The sequence below is a fragment of the Xiphophorus maculatus genome, chromosome 16 (assembly GCF_002775205.1).
Source record: "Xiphophorus maculatus strain JP 163 A chromosome 16, X_maculatus-5.0-male, whole genome shotgun sequence".
Classification (NCBI taxonomy): Eukaryota; Metazoa; Chordata; class Actinopteri; order Cyprinodontiformes; family Poeciliidae; genus Xiphophorus; species Xiphophorus maculatus.
This window is the reverse complement of record NC_036458.1, coordinates 5,736,478-5,756,627: the sequence shown is the minus strand read 5'-3', so window position 1 is coordinate 5,756,627 and position 20,150 is coordinate 5,736,478.

Below are 20,150 nucleotides of genomic sequence, written 5' to 3'. Positions count from 1 at the left end.
TTCAATGTTATCTGACTCTCCAGATATGAAAGAAAGGCAGAATTTGTGTTTTTAGAGTTGTTCTCATTTGCCTGAGTGGCTTATATTTGTTTGTTTTTTTTTTGTCATTTGAAAAATAAAGGTAATTGTGACAATGAAAATTGTTTTATAACAGTGTGTGAAACTTTTGTAGTTAAAAAATGTCCGAACAAACTATTGGCCCCCGGGCATCTTCACTTGATCAAATCTGGCCCTCTTTGCAAAAAGTTTGGACACCCCTGTCCTAAAGCATAACCAGTTAACTTTGAAATTCATCATTACCTTTGATTTTAAATCTAACCAATTAAATTAGTCCTTGAATTTCGCTATAACTGTTGACTCCAAACCTAACTTATTGTGATTTTGAACTTCACCATACCCCTTGACTCTAAATCTAACCAACTAACTTGTATTTTTGAACCTCATTATGACCTTTGACCTTAAAACACAACCAATTAATTTTGGAATTCATCATAACTTTTGATTCTAAACCTAACCATTTAAATTAGGTCTTCAACCTCGATATAAGTGTTGACTCTAAACAGAATTCTTAGTTTGAATTTTTAACTTCACTATAATTTCTAGCTCTAAAATCTAACTAATTAATTTTTAATTTATATTCTTTTTATTTTATTTTATTTATAGGCCTGTCACGATAAACGATAAATCGATTAATCGTACGATAAATTAAAACTATCGACGTCATTTCAATTATCGGCACTATCGTCTCTTCCGCCCTTTTTCTCTTTCTGTTGATGACACCGAATGAAAAAAGGCTCAACTCCGGTGCTTTCCACTGACCCTCCCTTCCTCATTTACTTAGTGTAAAGTCCAGCACACACGACACGATCTTAGAGCTGTCGGCCCATTTTCAAAAGATCACACATTAGCCGACAGAAATCCTAGCTATAACGGTTCGAGGCATTAATCCAGGCATTAATCAATGCTTTACTACAATCTACCTGCAATGCATGTCCTGACTGAATGAAAATCATTAGAACCTATTTACGTCACGTTAACGAAGAACAGCTGAAAAGTTACAGGGTTTATCAACTGCGGCAGCAATTTCGCTTCAACTCCTCCTCTTGTCATTTCTATATTCTTTGCATGTTGAATAAACATTAATGTTGTTTCCACATATCATCTCCAATGTCCGCTGGACTTCGGGTTGCTCCGTGTCAGCTGTTTGGGATTCCCCGAAGTAATTTCCCCTCAGAAAGCACGGAGGAGAATCCGCGCTTTCTGATTGGCTACCTGTCACATTCAACAGGCTGGAAAAACCCCTGATTTGGATCGGAGTGGCAACGACTATCTACCATAACACACCACACAATCTTAGAAAGACCAACGTTCTAAGATTGTTGTATGGGAAAAAATAGGAGCAAAAAATCATGTAGTGTGAAATATTGCATCAGGTAGTCGATGTGCCCATCTTCTCTATTTAAATTTAATTATTACTGAAGGGCAACATAGTATACACACTTCATAATCTGCAGTCTTTAGGTTGAATGCAGTATTTATTTCCACTTTGGCTTTATGTTGTTTAGTTTTTATCAAGTACATTTTTTGTTAATGGGGACTGAGAATCCATTTTGTTTTTGGTTGTTTTGTTTATTTTGTTTATCAGTTCCAGTGTTAAATATTCTTTAGAAAATAAAGAGTATCTATCTTTGGCAGGAAATCGCATGCATTATTATGTCATTTCCATTACATCAATGTAAAAAGGTCTTCAAACAATATTATCGTTTATCGCAATAATTTTTTGAGACAATTAATCGCTCAGCAAAATTTGCTATCATGACAGGCCTATAGATGATGTAGTGGTCTTCAGTGACACATGGGCTGAACACATGCAACGTATCCGGAAATTGTTTCAGCGTCTTCAGGATGCTCGTTTAACTGTAAACTTAGCAAAATGTGGCTAAATCTTTCCCTTTTCAAGTTCTCACTAAGACATTTTACAAAAACCGCAACTGTAAATTAACAGTCTTAACTTCACTCAAAATCCCTTCAATTACCTTTAATTGCCTATTTACATGCTGCAGTTTAGTTAGCAGATCTAGTCTTATTTTAAAAAATAAAAATAAATATGGGGGTATGGCTATTTTATTTGTCTTTTCTTTGATGTCCAGAAGAGATCATGGTGCACTTTGAGCTGTGTGAAAATAACATTTAATAAACTTTGATTGCAGACTTTTGGGGCAAAGCCTTTGATCTTCTAAAAGCTACAGATCTACCACTGCTCAGAGCTACAGTACATGTGTTAGTTTGAGTTTTCCACACACAACATGTCTGTGGTTTCTCCATAACTAAGAAAATACAGTGTGAGACATTTAGGCCAGAATATATTTAACATAAACAGTGGTAAATGCATTGTTTTGAACTTATGTTTTCCTATGATGTTACTCCAAAAGCTTAGAAGAAAAACAGATGATCATTCAATTTATTTTATTATGTATCATTTTTCAAAAAGAAGCATAAATTGAGTTTCTTGTGAAAGGATGTCATGACCAACGACAACTGTCGGACATAATCAAAGCTTTCCACAAAGAAAAAAGCTTTAGAGTTTTCTTTCGAATCCAGAGGATGATGTTATTCGTACGCTCTAAAGTCAGAGATTTCTCTGAAGTGAAGGTCTGCCGGATAATCTTGCCATGTCACAAACTTTTTCACCAACAATGAAGGGAAACGTCAGTTAATACTTTTGTAAATGGAATATGTAGTCAAACTCATTTTAACTTGGAAAACAATTTCCTGAGTGACATATTCGACTTGACATTAAGGTCAGTGTTAAGTTTTATCAAACAATCGAAGCTTACGGTGAAGTGGCTCAGATGAACGTCGCCTATGTGAGACAGAGGCCGTCAATTTTGTCTGAAAACGTCTTTCCTCCAGGTCTGGGTTTGTCTCTGCCTCAGGTGGAGGAGTATAATATAAAGATGGATAAACAGATCAAGGCATTTTTCCCAGCAAAGCAGGTTCAGCCTGTTACTGTAAGAAAATCTAAATTTGTAAAACTGTCAGCAATCCCATTCTCACATCTAACCATGAGATATGGATTATGACAAAAAGAATAAGATCAAAGTTACTGGGCAGAAAGATGTCTGAATTTTTCTTCTAAACTTGTTGCCTTCTATATTTTGTCAGATAAGAAGAAGAAAATGATGGAAGAACTTAAAAAAATAATCTAGAGACCCAACATTTAGCTTTAGCAAGACGTAGAGACACTCCTCTTAGTTTATAAATTGGCACCAAAATACATTAAACACTTATTGCTATTGTTATACCAACCTTCCAACCAATCAGATCTTCTGTTTCAAGTCTACTTAGCAACCCAGAACAACTGGAACATTTTAAAGTGTAGGTTTTTTTTGCTGTGCTTGCATACTTTTTTTGTTCTTCTTTAATTCATGCAAAGCTCTTTGAACTGACTTATTCCTGAAAAAGGGCTATACAAATAAAACTTCATCAGTATGATTTGCAAAGCTACTACATGTTCAGTTTTTATAGATGGCTAATTTTTATTCAAATGAAGGAAATTGAGGACTGATTAAAATTTTTTTATCTAAGAGAATAATGAATGCTTATTTTGTATGTGTTGGCATGAAACACAAATTTTTTTTTTTTTTTTTTTTGAAGAGTTGCGGAATACTTTGGTACATAAAACCACACCAGGGTGTTAAGTTTATTAGTTTGACTGTTCCCTAAAAGAAAAAGCAAAACACCCTAATTAGTCTTTAGTGTCCAGCCTGCCTTCACTTCTCAGGCTGCAGCAGTCGTCACCAGGGGAAAGTGTCGGTACAATGTGTTCTGTGTTTGACAGGGTAAATACAGGAGTCCTGCGGTTTTGCTCCTCTCCAGAATTGTTCAGAAGCCATCTTTGGTTGCAAGGGAGGAGTCTTATGATAGACTGAAATGCTTCGTTTGACTTCTGCTCCCACAGGAAGGATTTTGCTAAATTAAATTCCTGAAAAGAAGAAATATTAATAGTGTGTTTACTCTAACTAGGCTCTGGTGTTTAGGGTGATGCAAACTCAGCAGATGGAATAAAACAGCAGTAGCATATGATTTCTTCCCTTTACTTCCAATCAGTGTGCAGGAAATGCAGAGGCACTCCATGCAGTAATGAGACTCAGATATTCACAATGAGCTTTCTACAGATGGAAAAGCAAATGCACCGCTTCCTGTCCATAATGTTTTAGACCCTTGGACTCGTGAAGCATCCTCTCCAGTCAGTGTGAAGGTTCCTCTGGGCTGTCAATATTCTAAGAAAATGACTTATTTCTCCAGATTAGAAATTCAACTTTAATAATATAATGTGAAAATTGGGAAATGATGGTGTAGGATGCCAATGAACTTTCTATTATTTTCATGTCTATGCAAAATGTATATAGTTCATATATAATTTGATATATATAGTTTGAAATTGTTTTCAACCAAGAAGTTTGTTTCTGATTGAAAGTGAAACACAGAATAAGCAAAAATACACTTTGAAAATACACTGCCTGGCCAAAAAAAAAGTCGGCACCAAAAAATGGTCACACTCTCTAATATTTTGTTGGACCGCCTTTAGCTTTGATTACAGCCCGAATTCGCTGTGGCATTGTTTCAATAAGCTTCTGCAGTGTCACAAGATTTATTTCCATCCAGTGTTGCATTAATCTTTCACCAAGATCTTGTATTGATGATGGGAGAGTCTGACCACTGCGCAAAGCCTTCTCCAGCACATCCCAAAGATTCTCAATGGGGTTAAGGTCTGGACTCTGTGGTGGCCAATCCATGTGTGAAAAAGATGTCTCATGCTCCCTGAACCACTCTGTCACAATGTGAGCCCGATGAATCCTGGCATTGTCATCTTGGAATATGCCCGTTCCATTTGGGAAGACAAAATCCATTGATGGAATAACCTGGTCATTCAGTATATTCAGGTAGTCAGCTGACCTCATTCTTTGGGCACACAATGTTGCTGAACCTAGACCTGACCAACTGCAGCAACCCCAGATCATAGCACTGCCCCCACAGGCTTGTACAGTAGGCACTAGGCATGATGGGTGCGTCACTTCACCTGCCTCTCTTCTTACCCTGATGCGCCCATCACTCTGGAACAGGGTAAATCTGGACTCATCAGACCACATGACCCTCTTCAATTCCTCCAGAGTCCAATCTTTATGCTCCCTAGCAAACTGAAGCCTTTTTTTCTGGTTATCCTTACTGATTAGAGGTTTTCTTACGGCTACACAGCTGTTCAATCCCAACCCCTTGAGTTCCCTTCGCATTGTGCATGTGGAAATGCTTTTGCGTTCACAATTAAACATACTCCTGAGTTCTGCTGTTGTTTTTCTTCGATTTGATTTGACCAAACGTTTAAGTAATCGCCGATCACGATCATTCAGGATTTTTTTCCGACCACATTTCTTCCTGAAAGACGATGGATCCCCACCATCCTTCCAGTTTTTAATGATGCGTTGGACAGTTCTTAACCCAATTCTAGTAGTTTCTGCAATCTCCTTAGATGTTTTCTCTGCTTGATGCATGCCAATGATTTGACCCTTCTTAAACAGACTAACGTCTTTTCCACGACCACAGGATGTGTCTTTTGCCATGGTTGTTTAAGAAATGAGGAGTTACTCATTGCATCAGCTGGGGTTAAATAACTTGTTGCCAGCTGAAAGATAATCGCCTATGCAGTACTTATCCAATAGGAGGCTTGTACCTACTTGCTTAGTTAAATCCAGGTGGTGACTTTTTTTTGGGCCAGGCAGTGTATGTTGTGCTGTGTTTTGGAGATCTTTATGCCATTTAACATAATACATTTTCTACAGATATTTGTTCTGTAAGAATTGAGGCTTGTTCTGCTTATAATTTACCAAACAATTAAAAGTAAGCCAAATAAGTCCCTTTTTAAAATGTCACGTTGAGATTGTTAAGGTTTCTCGGACAAAATGACCCCCTCCTGCAGTTCCAGATTTTAACAAACCTGTCTGCAAAAAAAATGAAAGTCCTGGAAACGAAAACCTCAGGTTTACCTTTTTACTTGAAAATAAATCATATAAGGGAGCATTAATCTTTTGTCAGGCGCACATGTAGGCAGCAAAGAATAATGTCACACACACAGAGAGAAAGAGAGAGTGAGGAAACACATTTTATGGTTGTGTAATGTGACAGTCTGACAGAAGCTGTGCCATAGAAAATCAAAAACAAGAAAGATCACCGTGACCTGACTTCAGACTGTTCTTGTTGACACCCTTACATCTGAAAAATCATATCATCTCAAACATTTCTGTCACACTTCCATGCTGTTGTTGTGGCATCATATGTGACGAAATGGGTCCTTGATTTCTGCCTCAGATTGAATGCATTCAATCTGTTCTTTTCCAACATCTTTGAGACATTTTTGTTAAACTTAGTGGAGACTGACTGCTGGAAAAGATGAACACATTCAGCTTTGAGGTGAAAACATCTGGAAGATTCAAAATCTCAGCAAGGCGAGTGAAAAAACTAAGAAGTTGAGAACATAAAGATTTTTTTTTTAATGGAGACAATAATGATGGTGCTCACAGCATGATTTTGTCTGTAAATTATTTACTACCATATAAAAAGATTTACATTTTTGAAAACTAAATAACGGAAACTGGCATTAATTCATAACGCCTCGCAGTTTTTACAGTCAATTAAAGTTCAAAAACCAAGATTTTAAAATAAATATGTTTTTCTATATCTATTTATCTTTGACGTGGTCAAGAACTGCATCACATGTGAGCTGACAGCAGTCTAACTAATGCAGGATTAATTACTGGTGTCTGTCAAGGCATCCCAACCAAAGATTAACGCTAATATACATAAATCTGCTCAAACAGCTCCCAAGCTTCCCACAGCGGCACTTATTAACCCCGATTTGGCTTTGTCTCCTAGATGTTTCATGATGAATTTATCGCATAATGTCTGAAAAACACTAGACGTCATGTCAAAACAATCTGTTGCTAAATGAATAGAAATAAAACCCACTTTCCAACAACGGCAACATCTAGGGGGCATGTTAAACTTTGTCTCTTCTTTTTTTTTTATTGTGTCTTCAGAATGCATAAAGGCATTTTTTATAGTTTCTTGATGAATCCAGTGATGTGATCGTGTCCTCAGACAGACCTTTAAAAAAAGCTTGAAGAGCCTAATCACACTTCCACCAGACTCGTCGTCACGTCTCTCTCTCTGAGTCGGTTCCTGTATCTTGACAGGAACACTCAGTTTTCATTGGTTGTGCGAAAATCAGCTTTCTCGGCACACAATGCAGCTCCAAGCTCCACATTTGTTCTGCTTCTGTCTGACCATACTGTAGCAAGCATCTCATTATGAGAATACATATTAATTAACATATTTGCAATGATTAATCTAAACTTTTTTCCCCCTGTTTCCAGCTTAAACAGCCCTGTTTTTTTTTCCAGCAGTCATTATCTTTTAGGACAGGTGTTTGTCCATGTGAGTGTGTTCTCCAGTAAATGTGTATTTGTCGGTCAAGGCTGGCAGAAAAAAAAGTATCATCTGGAGAACCATCTGCTCGTCTTTCAATCAGCAAATGCTTTCTTGCTTGAGACAAACACCCAAAATGTCCAGAGTGGTTGGACCGCACACAGAAAGAGATTTGGAAAAGGAAGAAATTGGTAGGAAAATTAAACTGACTTCAATCAGTGTTTTCCACACTTTGTTTGCTTTTGGCAGCTGGTGGATTTAATCAGTTGTGTTGTGCATTAACAGTGTTTTCTCATTCATCTGAGAGACATCAAAACATGAATATCAAAGGCAGCCTTTGTATCTTTGTTGTGAGACCCTCTTTGTCCTCAAGCACATTTTTCCACACTTTGTTCTGGTTGAATTGTATGCATTTCTAATCGCATGAATTAGGCTGAAGGAGTCAGTTGGATGAGTTTTTTTGTTGTCATATCTTTCCTTATTTCTGCTTTTCTGCCTTTTAGTTCCGATTTCTTTCACCATTTTCTGCTGTCCATTCTCCTTTTTTACACAAAAGTCAGGATTTCCACGTTTCCATAAGCAGGTTTTATGAAGTCGAGATCCAAGTTGGGGAAAGTTGGACGTTTCAAACTTGAAATTGAAACAGTTGGATGTGATTTCATCCAACTTAATGTTAGATGTCATAGTTTTGACCTCAGAAGAACCGTAAGTAGCAGTGGTATCTTAATCTGTGTTCACTTCTTGTATTAGCTTAGCTTATCCTCACAGTGCTCAATTTTTTCTTCATGTTGCATTTGGAAAATATGAAGAAAAGATCAATGATTTTTAACAATTCATCCTTTTGATTGTTGGAGGTCAATGCCCTACCAGATTTTTTTTTGATTTTTGCTCAAAAATAATTGCCAAGATTTCCTCAAGTTGTACTTGTTTGAAAATCGTCATTCTAATGTATGTGTCACGAAACGGTGTGTTGAGGTGAGGGGTGGTGAGGCAGACACTGTAGACCCAGGTAGGAGGAATAGTTGAATTTAATAAAGAAAAACACAGTCCAGCAACGGGCAGCACGGCCGAGCAGAAGCCAGGGCTCGACGCCGGTAGCAACCGTTAACACGACTGGACACGAATGAACACGCACGTTAGACACTGAATTGACAAGGACCCGACCAGGAACAAGGAATACAGGTGGAGTTAAATACACAGCGGGTAATCACAGAACGAGACACACCTGGGAACAATCAAGGGGAAGACAGGACAACACGAAGACTCGGGGACACAGAAAACTCTAAATAAATACACAGAAAACACAGAACATGACGGTATGTCCCACGTTGAACACACTGGCGAATCCATTGAGTTTAGCAACTGTTTTAGTTAACAATTAAACAGCTGTTAATGTTTAACTACTGTTTAAACATTAACAAGAGTTATGTTTAAACATTAACTGTTTAAACAGTTAATGGACAAGTGTGATGTTTAGTCACTCTTGCTTTGGTGACCAAAATGGATCAAATACTGATGCCAAACATCCAGTCACATTCTATTCAAAAGAAGTCTTTTGGGCTCTGAAGAGAAATAAAATCCTAAGCGCTTTGTCCCTCTAATCATAATCAGGACTTTCAGGATGACAACAATATATCCTGATTCAGAAAATCAGAATCTCCTACCAAATCTTTTCTTTTCTCAGATTTTCCCCTGTTCTCAGCCGAGGGACATCTTGTTGGTTTAAAGCAGGGGTGTCAAACTCAATTTCACCAAGGGCCACTTCAGCATATTGGCCACCCTCAAAGGGCCACATTGACGGTATAAATCAGGAATGCCCAAGTGCAGTCCTCCAGACTGCAACTTTTAGATGCGTCCCTGCTAAAACGTACCCCAGACAAAAAGTTGACTTCCCTCATTAGCAGCAACTCAGTTCTGTAGAGGCCTATGAATGAGTCAATGATCCAGGTGTGTTAGAGAAAGAACGCATCTAAAGTTGCAGAGTGAAAGGTCTGGAAAACTAGACTTGGGCAACCCTAGCATAAATGTATTAAAATACAATGTTAAAAATAAATTAAACAACACCTCATATTGTTAAATGACTGATTTTATGTATTCAAGTTTTAAATATTACATTTGCATGGATGCAAAATTACTGCTCAGTTTAAAAATATGCTCAGTATTTTTAAACTGCTCAGCTAAACTTCGCTCTTTAGCTTGTTAGCTTGTCGATGTTTCAGTTTTATTCCCTGGGAAAATTAATCTTTGTCTGCTTTAAAGATAAGCAGACAAAGAATAAAAACAAGTTTTGATATTAACTCTCAATGTGTTCATTCACAAAACTTTTTCGTTATTTCTTACACAACGAACATGTATGTCACATAAGAACAAAACAATGAGGTGATGCTGCCTGTCCTTGAACACAAAGCTGACCCTCTTCACCCTGTCACCAACTCACACACATCCTCACTGTGTTGTGTAAATAAACAAAACACAAGCAAAATCAATAAACTATATTCATATTCCAGTATACTGAGTTTTGGTTTTACATTCATTCTATTTAAATTTGGTTTGTTCGTGCTTACCAATGTTTTCCCCTGGTCAGTTCGTCGATGTCTGGTTTTAGTTCTATTCTGTGGAAATCCGCAAAATGGCGTGTAGATTTTCGTCAGTAATGCGCGATCTGGTCTTGGTCTTGTTTAAATTCATTATTGAAAACATCTGTTCGCACAGATAGGTGCTTCCAAACATGGACAAAACACGAGCTGCATGGAGTCGAAGCTGTGGCATCAAATCAGGGGGCAGGAGACGGTAAAAGTCCTCGATTGAAACGTCACGGAACTTCGCTCCTTAGCTTGTCGATGTTTCAGTTTTATTCGCTGGGAAAATTAATAATCAGCTTGAGGTGACTCTGCTGCACTCTAGTGGCGAGAAGCAGTAATGTTGGCTGGTAAGAATCTGAAGGCATTATGGGAGATGTAGTTTGTAGTCAATTCGTGCTCAAAACCTATTTTAACTCCTATTAATACCTTTAAACCACATGTGTCAAACTCAAGGCCCGCGGGCCACATGTGGCCCGCTACGTCATTTTATGTGGCCCTCTCCCCCCACCCCCACCGTTTTACAGCCCTATTGATTGACTTAATGAATGCATCATTTGGGCATGCAATCAATGAGACATTTGAAATTCAGTGACAGGGATTGCCTTATTAAATGAGACTAACTTAAGTATGTGTGTGTTGTGTTTTTACCGTTTGGATCCAGATCTCCAGCTTGGTAACAATGCCACACAAATTAATTGAAGTCAATTGGGTAGTAAAGGTTGTACAGAAGAGTATGTGAGTAGTATTTTACTTGTTTTGCTTCTAATAATAAAGTACTGCCTCGGTAATTATATAGTTTATCACCTTTATGGTGGATTTACCTCTTCCTGTTCGAATATTTCACATGTACAGAGCTAAATAACTTCTATTTTACCATCAGTCCTGCACTTTATATTTTATATTTATATTCATATTTTATACTGTATTTTATTTTATTCTGGAGTAACCTCACAACATTGGAAGCTCAAAACACTGTCCTGAGCCGTATGCAACAAAATTTCGTTCTGTATACACCCTGTGCATGCAAAATGACAATAAAGTCAGTCTAAGTCTAAGTTATATCTGTCTCTATATAAATTATAAATCCCAAAACCAAACTTGCTAAATTTGCTGTTTTTAATGGTAAGTGTTTGACATTCAATTCTGAAAATTATTAGCTGTAGCTTATTGCCCATTTGTGTGGATCCCATGACATTAGTATGAAATAAAACAATGTTATCCAGAGAAAAATTATTGCCTGTCCTTATTTTTTGTTGGTGCACTTCACATAAAAGTCGGTCTTACAGTATTTTACTGGTATTAAGAAGAGAGGAAACCTCCCTGCAGGGATCTTCTATGCTTACAGAGAATATTATCCCCCGCTAACAAACTGTCAAACTTACTGTTGAGATGAAGCAAAGTTGGGGAAAAAAAGAGAAAAAAATGCTCCTGTAGGGAGAACAATGATGGATATAATTTTCTGCAAGGGTGGTGATAGGATGTGAACGATAGGAAAAGCTAATTGCTGTATCAAAGTTTGAACTGTCACAACCCATATAAAATATTTTACTGGCATATTGTGACATTTTTTGTCACAGGTGACAATCTAAGAGCAAAAAATGACATGAAAGGGTAAGAAAAAATGGGTTGAGCTTTTCTCCTGGATGTCCCCTGTCTTTTCTGTCTGTCAAGTCCGGGATTTAACTAAAGCTTCGTGGCTCGGATCTAAACGGTTGGCAGGTTTCTGTCTCACATCACTGGACTAAAGGCTGAGTCACGACAAGGCAGAGCAGAAAAGTGGATGTGTCTGAATCACAGAAGCACGACTCTGAAGCCTTCATGTTTGATTTCACACCAGGACTTAGGTCCTTAAAGGCTTCAGACCTACTTCTAACAATTTTATTCCCAACACTGCACAGACCTTTTGTAAATTCAGCTAAATTAAAATGTAAATAAAAAAGAATTTGGTCTTTACCAGTGCTTGAAATTTAAATTTAACCTGAAGTGCACAGAAATAAACACACTCCACTCTGTCATTATATAATAACGTTAAATGGAGAAGGTCTGTGCAAAAAGAAAAGTCTGCACATGTTGCTTCTGTAGGATGTAAGAAGGAAAGTAGCAACCAGGTGCTGCCAGTTAGACAGTCTTGACCAATTCTATAAATGTAGACTTTTGACAGTCTGGAGTGTACAGGTGTATTTTACAGCTGCATGCTAAGACCTTGGAGAGAAACTTGTTCCTATTCATCAATTTGAAAAGTTTATAAAACTATTCCCCAACAATTGTATGTCTATCATTCTACCGCGAGCAAAATTTATGGACAGGTTTCAGGGATCTTGTTTATGTCCCATCAAAAATGGTTGATTATATATGATTAATTCTTTAAGAATTGGCATGAGACTTTCACTTATAATGCAGGACAAATATTATAAGTGAAATAATCTGCCAGTGCAACTGCTCCATTTTTATCAATAAAAAGGAGTAATTCATTGAAAATAAGCTGAAATTTACCTGTAAGTTAGTTTTGTGAAATTTTAAATGTACTCATTTATTTGCATTAGAAACTAGATCCAAAATATTTCAATATGTGAAGCATAAGCTATACATTAACTATATTTTGATGACATTCTCTAAGTTTGTCCAACTTTTTCCTTTTGAAGCTAGAATTTTTAATAGTATCACTCTTTTAATCAACAATTATCAGTTATTAAGCAGAAAATATTTACCAAGAACAGCCTGTTAGCTAAATGTTAAACTGTTGTGCCGTTGCAGGTGACAGATCATACAGAATCTTATTCACCACATATTGATGGATAATTTTGTTAGACTTTATGCTCCTGGTGGATGAGATTAGTCATTCCTTCTGTACTTCATCTTGCTCTGACTTTTGAGAACCATTCACTTTGTGACAATGTGTCACATGGCTTTTTTGAGTCTTTCTAATTAATAACTTTTTTTCCCCTAAAATGGAAATTTAAATAATCCACATTGCAGATTAAAACTGTTGGTTATTTAATGAGTCATGCTGAGGCAGTTGTGTTACTTATGGTAGAACTAGTTTACTACAAACATTACATAGTAGTGAAGCTGCAGTCTTTTTGTTTACCAGACAGAGAACCTGTGGTCTGCATCCTGTTGACTCCACTTTGAAGGTGCCCATGGGCTTTAATTAGGCCGCGGAGGGAAACGGCTGTAAATGTCCGGGGCTCCTTTGACATGCGAACTGGCAGGCTGACAGACAAGCAGATGTTGAAGTCGAGCTTGCCTTCTTCTTTTGTGTGGAAGGCTCTGCTGTGGTTGGCCGCTTTTAAAAGACACACAGTGTGATGGAGATTAGGAGCAAGCTGTGCAACCGGTGTTTAGTGGGTCGAGTGGGATGGCGGGCAGGCAGGGGGCAAATTTTGCATATCAAAGCCAAGCTAACAGAAAGAAGAGCGAACATCGGGCATGGCGATCTCCACTCTATCATGTTTGAAACGTCATGATAGGAGGCAGAAGAGAAACACTCTGAAGATAAGAATGCAAGTGAGACGGATTCACTGAGCATGACTGATTTATCGGCAAATTAAGGGTTTGTCTTTATCTTGCTTTAACTCCTTGTCAATACATCCTACCACGCAGGGTGGTGATGTGTGTGTGGGTGTGTGTGTGTGCTCAGCTGTGATTGCTAGCTTAGAGAAACACAACTGAACAGTGCAGTTTGAAAGAAGAAAACTGCTTCTAAGATTGCAATCTTACCAAAAAGGGGAGATTTTGTCTAAAATTAATATAGTAGTCTTTCATATGAATGAAAAGATTAGTTTGAGTTTTATACTCTCTGCTGCAGTGATGTAAGTCAACAAGTTCTCATTTCCAGGCCATGAATTACTGCCAGCTGAAGCGTTTCAGAAACTGGCTTCTGTGTTATGATTATAGCTGTAAGAGTTTTTGAAATGGTCTGAGGAGCTCAGTAGCTCCTTCAAGGGTTTTTTTCTGGAAGATTGATATTAAAAATTCAATTTGGTTTATTCAATTCAGTCCATTTATATTGCTCCAATCCACAGCAAGCGTCATCTTCAGGCATTTTACAAGACAAACAGATCCAGTTCATAACCAGAAATATATAATCAAAATAAATCTAATATCTGATTCATACAGATGGATTCAATAACATTCACTCAGACCAAGCAATTCCTCATCCTGAGCAAATATTCAGCAACTGCTAGGAGGAACAAACTCTTTCCTACAAAATCGGACCCGTTACGAGCCGGAGGTATGAGACTTTACATCGATTTTGATTCGATCCAATACCAAGTTAAAACGGGGCCAGTATTGCCGATACCAATATTTATAATTTTATGTTTGAAATATCATCAAACTTCTGACCTTTAGGCATTTTTGTGTTTTTTTCCATTGAATTAGATTGTTAAAAAACAGAATTTATAGGTGCCTACCAAATACTTCAACATATTTACAAGATTTCCACTTTTTTTTCTAAATAAAGTGCAAAAAGTTATTAATTTCTGAGAAAATCTAAGCAAAATCTTTTATAGTAGAATTAAGAAACTATAATACAAAAATGAAATAAAACTTCAAGACATTCTCAAACTAAAGTATCACTTATCATGCTAGTACCTGATACTGATGCCAACTTGGCATCAATATTATTATTTTAAATGGATCTGCTTTTCATATCATAATCTGGTTTTAATATCTCAAGCTTGACTTATTGCACAATAGAATATTTTCTTTAATATATTTGCAGAGACTGTAAAATATGAGTTCGATAACTTAATGTTCAATTAACTTCCACAGCTTTTGATGAGTTCTACTTTGAAGATCATTGTTAAATAAAAGAAACTGATATTCTATACAGAATACAAATGTCTAATTGAAACCTCATACAAACATCTGATTATTCCGGCCAAAAGATTATGCCAGCTAGTTTTGGAATACCCTGAAGCATAATAAAAACCACATAGAAAGAACCACATCTAAAAACAGCATCTCTCCCTCATTAATTGGGTTCTTTTATCCAAGGCTGAAAGCACCTTTTGTTGGCCTCGTTCGCAATTACCCCGCATGATTAAATCCTTCTATAACAACATTTTGTGTTATTAATAACACCTCCATTCCAGGTATTACAGAGGACAAAAGCAATCCAACAAACCAAATCACCAATGGGTCATTTACTACTTCCTTTATAATTTTACAACCTCATCCTACTTACATCCCCCAAAAAATTAGCTTCATCTGTAACTTAGCGACACCCATTGCCTCAGAATTAATGTCATTACTCTCCATCCGGCCGTGGAGCTATGCTGCATGACCATTAGAGTGTGACAACATGGATTATTTCCCATCATGCCCCGGAGAGTTACAGGCTGCCAGGGTGGGCTGATGGGGGGCAGCGACAGGAGAAGACAGAGCAAATGCAATTTAAGTCCCAAGAAGTTCCCCCCATCCCTGAAAAGCCCAGTTATGTCTGCTGGGAGGACGGGGTGATGAGGGTCATTTTGTTCTTCCTAATGTAGCTGAAGATCAGCAGCGTGTGATAATGGGGTCTCTTTTTATTCTCTTAGCTTTCATTCACTGCCCACATCACTGTCACACTTCTAACGCTCATCCCCCCTCCCATGCTCCACACTCACTGCAGGAAAAGGATGATTGAGAGCCCCCAAAAAGAAGAACATGATTAAAAAGTCTGTGCCTGCAGATTGATTTTGCGTAAAAAGTTCTCTTTATGCTGAAAACCCAGCAGTGAGGAATTGAAAAGTGGTAAAACAAGTGAGGGAGGGATGGCCGAACTTCTGACGAAGAGATGTGTGATTCGATTTTCAGCGACCATATTTTGTCAACCCGCACGCCTGCATGAGATGAGTATAATTTCACAGAAGACATAAGAGTCAGACAAGTGATTGGTCCAAGGAGAAAACTGCTTAACAAGCACAATGTAGCCAGGAGTGTTCAGCAGTAAAACAGCAACCTGCTCAATGACAACAGCGAGAAATGAAAAGACGAGGAAGGAGGGGAGGCGAGTACATAAATGAAGGAAGCCTGGAAGAAACTCATTATTCTTGTTCACAGGTTTCATACTTCAGTATTCACTCATGAGTTTGCAGTAATGTAATGATGGTGTAGCAGTGCATAAAATCACTCCTGACACAAAGCATGTGCTGTTTTAATTCGTTGCAAAATGGACAGAATTGAAACCCAGAGTGGAGCCATACATACAGTTTGTTCCAAGCATTTCTCCCATGAGTCTATCCACGAGATGTTAACGTGTCAGTGGTTTTGTTCATTGTGTGCTGCCTAATTGTGCTTCTATAATGGCTTCGTGATGCTGGAGGCTTGAGCCTTAATTAATCACCTCTCCTCCAATGTTTGTATTACACTCCAAGTCACACACACACAAACTGTCACAGATATTATGAGAAAGAAATGCAGCAGGGTCAATGCGTAAAACAGAAACTGTTGTCATCTTTTAAATATTATTGATTTTTTCCATCATTTTTGGAATGATGTTTTAATTATAAATACAAACAACATTCAAATGTTTTTGATAATCTTGTTTTCTTCTCATCCATTTAAGCACAAATTAAGCACTTCTTTTTTTCATTTTAAGTAAGACTGGAGACAATTAAATGCGTTTTCTGCACCCAAAATCATAAATGAGTATTTTCCCTGTCTGGTGTCAACTAATCAAAGCTCTAAAACCTGAAGTTGTTTTCGGAGTTAAGCTGCAACTGTGCTAAACTTTCTTCAAGATTGAAAAAAGTTTAGCCTGAAAAACATTCAACCTGCAGTCTCTCAGAAACCAGCACTGCCAAACCACAGAGTAAAAAGGTCAAGATCTTTGAGAAGTTAATAATTATTTTACCACTTGGGGATGGCTTTAGACCATCAAATTTTAGATAGACAGATGATCTTTTAATGTAGATGAAAACATAAAACAAGGCGGCAGGAGATGAAACAGTTGTAATAAAATTATAACTGTTGAAATTAATAAACAAAAATATATAGTTGGTAATGTTTGTGACTCAGAGGTGTTGAAAAATTGCATTGATTGCAAGTTATTGATCTTACCTATGCCATCTCTCATCAGTTTGTCCTACTGTAAAAAAGTTTAAGAGAATACGATGATCACCAAACACTGGAGAACCAATAGTTTCAAAAGTCCTGCATAACTGTTGTCATCCTATTAGAGACCAGATAAAGGCACAGGATGGCGCTGAATGAAACATGGTTCATGTGTGGAAGTTTTAAATGCTTCTCACATTGTATTTATGTATTTTGTGTGCTGCTGCAGTTAATAGAGTTCAAAGGAATTGATTTTTTTCTGCAGGTACAGGAGGACATTGTGCTAAGTTTGCACTAAAGTTCTCTCTGAACATTAGATAGACCTCCAATCTTCCAATATCTCCCGACACCGGCAGGGTCAAGTGATTATCCAAGCCTGTGAGCACTGGTGCCGAAGGTCATGGGTCAGGTTGCAACAGTGAGATGGGTATTGATTAGTCCTGGGATACTTAGGCTGATTGAGGAGCGCAGTAATTGGCCCGTTCTCTACAAGGCTCCAGCACTCACCTATTAGGGTTTTGAAGATCAAGTAATTACACTTCACCTCATATTATTCTGTCAAATATTCTAGTAATAAATAATGTAAAAAAAAATTAAATATACAGTACCTGCTTCTCCTGAGGATTAGTGTTTCCTGTGTTTTTTCTGACAGCCACACAGCTCTCTTATATGGACGAGGCCACATAAATTTACACTGCAGAAGAAAATGCTAAATATCAGGTCAGGAGCTCATCTGCATACACAAATCCTAAGACACAAATAAATGTTTACAATTAAAATTTTTTATTTAAATTTGCTCAGTGACAGAGAGAAGTGCAGGGCAATGATGAAAACAATGATCTCCTGACACACATTCACACACATTCTGGCTGTAGGGTTTAGCTCTGAATGCTTCAGGGGAAAGAGGATGCTATGTTGCTGTGGTGATTGTGATGGAGAGCTTGTTGTTTTTGATTGACAGCTTCTGTGTTTATTCGTCCCGGGGTGCTTGTGTGTATGTGTGTGTTTCAGTAGGGTAACTCAGTGTGGCACATTTCCCTTTTAGACACCACAAGTGTCCTAATTAGCATACATTCATAAGCGGTGCGTCCCGGCAGAAGGAACGGTAAATTAAAAATGAGTCCGCTTTACATCAAAACACAACTGGCAAATAATGAGAAATTAATTTACACTTGTTTTTATTTTACAACGATGTGACTGAGGAATTATTTTTATTTTTTTTTGTCATTTAGAGCCTATTCAAAACCTTTATTTGGGGGGTTTTGAGGTGAATTTGAGTGCTTGGACAGTGTGAAGAAGTCAGCAGGACTGGCCCCTAATGAGCCTCTTCATGCCCTCCCTGTCTTGTTATTAAGTATTCATGATGCTGATATTTTTAACCACAGACATCAGTGTCAGGGTCGTTATAGAGAGGCTCCAAAAACATGTCACACTGTGGCTGGATTTCCAAAAAATGATAAAAACTGTGCCACCTAAAGTCTGCCCTGCTGTTGGTTTAAACTGGCTGAGGGGGCGAAGGTGCCATTTTGAGAAGATTTACAGCTCAGGACTCAAACATTGGCTTATGTGAGCTCCATTCATCACAATGAGAGGCAATAGTATTTTGGCTTTTTTAGTTTATTTCACACCATGTTCGCATAAATAAAAATCTGTTTTGTAACTCTGTTAAACATATTGTTCAACGTGAGATTTTTTTTGTTTTAAATTTATTGGTGAATTTGAAGAATTTCAAGGTATTCTCCTTTATTATTTAATCCGTCCTGTTTATTGCATCACTAGAGCTGGGTGGAAAACATCCTGGCAGCATGATTCTGCCACCACCATGCTTGATAGTTGACTTTGTGCTTCACTGAACTGTAGCTCAATCTTGGTCTCATCTCACCTTAGAAACAAAAAAGTATTTCGCCTTCACTACAACTTCTTTCACAGTCACAACCAAATTGATCTATGGTGATTTAAAGCCTAAAACCTGTGTGTATCCACTTGCTTCATGCCATCTTTCGGGATAACTCATAAACATCCAGGTTCCTTTTGTCTGAGCGTTACAGTTTTATCAGACGGTTGAAAGCAGGACACACATTTAGATTGTTCTTTTCTTTAGTGTGAGATTATGTTACTGCTTTAAGCTGTGGTACCCAATAACTGTCAATATAATAACCATGCAATCCATGTTTGATAGTGTTGCTTTGAATTTGATTGCTAGTTTTGGAAAGTTTGAAAATCCCTTTGCAATGTTAATAAAATTCCAGTTAGAGGCATTTCTTCCTTTGTTTCTATATACAAACATACTCAGTAGTCAGTTGAGTTATAAACATTTAATATATATATATATATATATATATATATAACTATAACTGTGGTTATGCACATGCCAGTTTCGTGCATTAAACCTCAAACCCCATCTTTGTTTATTAGGAAGTGTAAAAGAAAACCATACATGACATCAAACAGTATGTCACCTTTCTACTTGTACATAATTCTTGTTTTCCTTATGCCTTTATGTTTTGGTGTGTTCTTCCTTATAAAGAAGCTGTTTCATTGGTGTTATTTGGTAAAATCAAACACACAGCATGAGAACTGGATAAAGCGTGTGAGCAACCAAACACACTCGCCTCTGTTTGCAGCCACATCACAGGATGACTGTAGGGATCAGTTTAGGCTCTGTGTAAAGTGAGTGGGTGCTTGAAGGTGTGGATTGATAATGATAGTGGGGGTTCTGGGTTGCTCTGTTTGTGAGGACTGGCATGGCAGAGGAAACTCTCTCTATCATTGATTTTTTTGTGCCGTGGTAAAATGAAAGCTGAGGTCCTGATGATATTTGGGAGAGGCTGACCTCAGATGTGCAGCTGGGGGGTTCTGCTGTGTTGCAATATTATGGTCCCTGTGTCTCTGTTTCTAACTGCTGTAGTCACACTATGCTGAAAGACTCAGAGAAACAAAGCCTTTTGTTGGAAGCTAGGACTACGTGCCCAGTTGTTTGGATAGTTTGGTAATTTATCTGATCCCAACAAGAGGAAATAGTTCTTGAAATTTGTGAATACATCA